Here is a 5,666-nt window from a genome sequence, read left to right as displayed (position 1 = left end):
ACCAAGCTCTTACCTAACCCAGAGGCATGCATGAATCAGAACCTTTTATATTGTCTACAGCCTCCATCTGACAAGACATTAATGCATGCTATGCATGTATATACAGTGTTGAATAAAAAGTTCAGCCTTGGCATCTATACTGCTAAGCCTAGTTCTCTCTAGACTTGATGTTTTCACATCTCATAGCATTTAGTACCAGGTCCACTCAGGGACCCATATGATGGACCTTATGGGTAGAGGGTATGGGTATACCCTTATGGGTAGACCTTACAGGGCAGATTCAGATTAGATATTAGGAAGAAATTTTTCAATGTGAGGGTGGTGAGACACTGGAACAGGTTGCCCAGGGAAGTTGTGGATGCCCCATCCCTGGAGGTGTTCAAGGCCAGGCTGGATGAGGCTTTGAGCAACCTGGGCTAGTGGATGGTGTCCCTGCCCATGGCAGGGGAGTTGGAACTAGATGATCTTTAAGGTCCCTTCCAACCCAAACCATTCTGTGATTCTATGATAATATACAAACATCACACTGCACAAGTTTTCCAGTTCAGTGCCTGATATGAGAGCTTTGTTGCAGCACTCCAGTGTGCTTTTACAGCATTAAACATAGCTACAAACGCAAAGACGCAAAATGGGAGAACACACACACATTTAAGGATGCACAGTTTGCTGGAATAATGTTAGAAGACTGCATCAGCCAGACTCCAAGTCTTGTCCACCCACCCTGTCTGGAGACTGATAACCCCACATCACAGCATGCAGTAAGAAGTTAGATCCAAACCAGAGTCAAGGTACATGCTAAAAATAAGCCAGGGTGGACACTGTGAGACAACATTATCATTTTCATCATCATTTAGTACTGCTGCCGTGGGGTTTGCACCATTTTAAACACACTCCTTTAGTATAGTACCTCTAAAGTTGCATGAGTGAATACAGACAAAACAGTGACAAATTAAAAGTCCAAGATATACCTTTGATGCAAATACCCCTACAAAGCAAACCAGCTGTGCTCAGGCTTATAGGCAAGGAGTTTGCTAATGAAAATGGTCTTAGGTGTATACTTAAAATGTTTTGCTGTGTCTGATCTTAACTTCCCATAAGAGATGCAGCAGGTTTTTCCATTCCATACCCCAGAACAACTGGATCTTTTCAAGCTATTTTGGGAGCTCTGAGGTTGGGAACTGACACCAGTAAAGTGGTGAAATCCTTCAGCCCATTTCAAGTGTTTTTATTTTTTTTAGATTGGAAGAGAAAATTATTAACAGACTATTCCCACCCATCCTGCCCAAGGTTTGACACAGGCACAGATTATCCTCTTCACTCTGCTCCTCATAACCTCTTGTGGGAGGCAGGAGATGGGAGTCTCAATCAGCAAAATGTCTACACCATGAAGACACAGGTTAGTCTTGGGACCAGCAAATGTAGGATCTGATGATTATTTCTTGTGTTGCTTACCATGGGAAGCACATTAAAAGGAGAGTCAAAGCCAGTGTTTGAATTTTGAAAACTCAGGATAGGAGGTTTTATTTCATGTTCAATTCCTACAGTAAAAGCCAGAGAAAATTAATTAGAAGTCTGTTCATCTTACTCATGCAAATATATTATATCTATGGGTAATATTTTTACAAAAGTACTCCTGTGATTTAGGTGCATAAGTGCCATGGATAGGAGTCATCCCCATAGGTGCAGGAGTCATCACACGAAAGTGAAGCTGAGGAAGAGTCATTTCACCTAAGTTTTGTTGGGAAACATCAGACTTGGGCTCTTAATTGTCCAAAGAACCCTTTATCATCAGTGGTGAGGTAGGGAGGGGCAAATCCTACCAGACAGAGAATCTGTTCAAAAATAGGCCTCTCAGAGAAATGGAGTGAATGAAAACCAGGAGATGCTTGTCTCTAACTTGATTATGTCTTCACCCAACTGAGATAACCAGTTGAGCCTACATATCTGACTCCTAGGTTCTTAATGCAAATAAGAGAAGCATCTTTTTTTGATACTTCACTGAAATTAAAAAATCAGTGGTGCCTGGAGCATAACTGTGAACTCCTAGACTACACTACTGAATAAAAAAATTCCAGGAAATGTTCCTAGGCATTAGTCCTTGAACATCTGTACCATGCGATGGTTATCTTTGTCCCTGGCGTTATTTTGGCCTCTGCCAGCATTTTCCCAGATAATTTCCAAACACAGCTGAAGTGTCAGAATTGCCAGGAAGCATTCTTGAAAAGTAGTTTGGATGCTGTAGAAGATAAAGAGCATTGAAGAGCATAGATGCAGACTGTGATATTACAGCTGACTGCAGTGCCAGGGAGCAGCCTCAGGCACATTTAAAATAGTGATTGCCTTAGAGCAACAGAGGGAAAGCTCGGAGAAGTACTAGGATTGCCTATAAACGGACACATGCTGGAGTATTTCATCCAGTTCTCGTTTCCTCGTTTCACAGAAGAGGTAAAAAATTGCATAGGATGTGGAGGAGAGCCACAGAAATTATCAGAAACCTTGGAAAAGGGCCTTGCAGTAAAGGATTAAAGGGGTTCAATCTGTTGAGTTTAATAAAAACATCTAGTGACGATTTCAGTGATTACAATGTGCGAGTATCACCGCAGGGAGAAAATATTGAGCAGTAACAGCAGCACTCTCATCTCACCAAAAAAAGGCCTAATGAGAGGTGATGGCTGTAAGTGAAAGCCAGACAAATTCAGGCAAGGATCAAAACACAGATTTTTAAGAGGGAGGGTGGTAACCATTGGACTGTACTGCCAAAGGAAGTGATGGATTCTCCAACTACTGATGGCTTCAGATCTAGACCGGACGCCTCTCTAGAAGATAAGCCTTAGCCAAACACAAATTGCTGGACTTGATGCAAGGCTAACCGGGTTAAATTAGATGGCTTATGTCATTCAGGAAGTCAGACTAAATACTCTAAGGGCCTTTTCTGGCTTTAAAAAAATCTATGGATCTATAAAATGCAACTGGGTAACTGCAAATTCTAGTCCAAGAATAACACATTTTGATAAAATAAGATTTCCATAGTCCAGTGCTACATTAGTGGACACAATTCCAAGAGATCAGACTATAGTTATAAAACTGAAAATGAATAAAGCATGACGACATGGTGATATTAATACCAATACCGATTCTCCATGTGTTTACAGGGTCAGTCAATAGAAATTGCAGCAAAGGCAGTGAAATTTTAGCACTATAAAATTAGTAAGAGAAAATACACTTCAGTTTTCCAGAACAGTCTCTGAATGTCATGCAAGTATATTGAAAAATCACATCTATTCTGTTAGCACCAGGGTGGGATAGGGGACATTTTTTGGCTGTGCTTAATTCCAGTGAATTAAGGAGTGACAGGGTGCCAGCCCAGGCACTGAAATTTGATCATCTGTGCTGTTTAATAGTTAGGGCAGTTCTTGGCATGGGTTTGGCTCTGGGCAACTAACACTTTTCGAAACAACTCTGCATCTTTCAGGAGTCAGCGTGGGCCAAGGACACTCACGGCAAGCTGTTTGGATGTACCTATGCCTCTTCTGGGGAAAAACAGAATATGGTAATATGAAAATTGCCCCACTATCCCATTCTGCCTGTGGTTCAGGAAACAGGTCCTGGTTTAGCAATGCAGATGCAGCCGGTAAGTTCAAAGTGTCAGCTGCTCTTCAGGAAAACAGCTGAGCTCTCAATTCCTTCCCTATCACTGCTACAAAATTAGCTACACTGCATATATTTTAATTTCACACATGAACGATATTGAACTATCTTTGAAGAAAATCAGCACTTTCAAAACTGCTCAATTGTCCTCAAAAATCAAAAAGGCAGCTTCCAAAAACGACGATTGCAAACTGAACCGTAACATTAACTTTTTGAATTTACCTATCAAGGTCAGATCCAATTGAAAACCAGACATGACTAAAAGAAGGCAGAGTCAACACTTAAATTTTAGGTCTTTCAGAATCAGAGTGGAATCTGAAGCCAAAATTAGAGACCTGTTAGGCACACAGAAATAGACATCATGGAAAAATCACTCAAAAACTCCACATATTGAGAAAGGAGCCATTATATTTTCTTGATCATTGAAGAGCATCAGTATACCAGCCCCTCCCTAGAAGTTAAATACAAAGATGTAAGTGAATGCCTCTATCTACTCATAGCTAGGGATCTGCTCCTCAAGGCATAATCTTCTAACTATTTTCCTTCCTGAAACAACCACTCAAGACACTTTCTTTCATATTACAGAAAGTGGAGGCAGCCTAACACTAATATAATCATGAAGTAGCTAGATCTTTTGCCTGATAAATGGGAATATCCTGATCTGGAGACAATTTTGGCTCAGGTTAGGAACTAGGAGAGTTCCTTAACCACAAAGCTGCTGGTTACAGGATACAGCTGTCCTGCAGAAGCAGCCTTACTTCCCAGCAGAAATACAAGTGTCACGAGGTTGCGAAGGGACCTTACTGGAGCAAACATGGTCATCATCAGGGCAAGGATACCAATCTAGAGACAGACGCCCAATACTCTGGTCCCATCTGAGCTTTGAAGCTTCATGTAAGTGGTGAATTCAATGGGCTAAAGCCCGAATAGAACTGGAGGGAATAAAACCATGAAGAGAATGAAAAGGAAACATCAATCTCAGTCCAGGTAAGGAAAATGCTTAATAAAGGTAAAGGCATGATGAATTTGGCATATCCCATTCCTTTATACTGTTCTAATTTTAAACTGTCTATTGTGCTGTGCTGTTGATAGCCTTATGTGAGCCATTTAAGGTTCAGCCAACTCAGCTGCATGATCAGTAAAGAGACAATGCTACCACACACAGGGTTATTTGGATTAGTGAATACCATACGCAAGTAAATCATCTGCCAGATGGCATTGGAAGAAAGCTACAACTCTCTCACTTTCATTTCCACAGCAGCAAACAATGTTCCATGTTTAAAATAAACTCTTCCAGATGAGTAAAAGATAAACTTTGTGGTGTTTTTTCTTGGTCTTCTTTTTGACTTTGGCTTTTTTCTTAAAAAAAACCCAACACAAAACCAAAAAAAAAAAAAAAAACCCACCTACTCTGATCGGTTACATTAATAAAAAATCCCAGTTTAGACCACCACAGTACAAAGCTGTCCCTCTAGGCAGCATCAAAATTCCATGCTATTTACTGAACAAAAGGCAAAAATGAAATACAATATTTTCACTCATCAACCTCTGTCAACAGAACCCTTAAAAATGAACACCTACCACATTAAGCCATTTCCTGTCATTTTATGGGTTTTCCACAGTGAGGAACTGTGCTGCTTTGTTGAAACATGGCTGTTTTCACATTTTCTGCTGTTTTAACCCATTTTTTTTTTTAAAAAAAGCAAGCAACTAGAATTAAACAAACAAAAAAAAAACTCCTCAGAAATAGAAACAAAATAACTGTCATCAAAACTTTTTAATTATTCCTTTTGAGTTTTCAGGTTGCCTCTCTTGCATCTACAGGTGACAATTCATTATCTCTTACTCTGTTCTACTCTTTCAGGCCCCAGTCTTAGCTGTGCTTCTGATACAATTAGTTCCTAATATCAACAGGCCACTATATAAATTGTGAAATTATGATTTTTGAAAGTCTGTGTTACAGTAAAGTTTTATGGATAAATACCTCACTAAAGCAGGCTTACATTGTTTTTGAGTAT

The sequence above is a fragment of the Pterocles gutturalis genome, unplaced genomic scaffold, assembly GCF_000699245.1.
Source record: "Pterocles gutturalis isolate BGI_N339 unplaced genomic scaffold, ASM69924v1 scaffold6933, whole genome shotgun sequence".
Taxonomy (NCBI): domain Eukaryota; kingdom Metazoa; phylum Chordata; class Aves; order Pterocliformes; family Pteroclidae; genus Pterocles; species Pterocles gutturalis.
Note: the sequence above shows the minus strand (reverse complement) of the source record.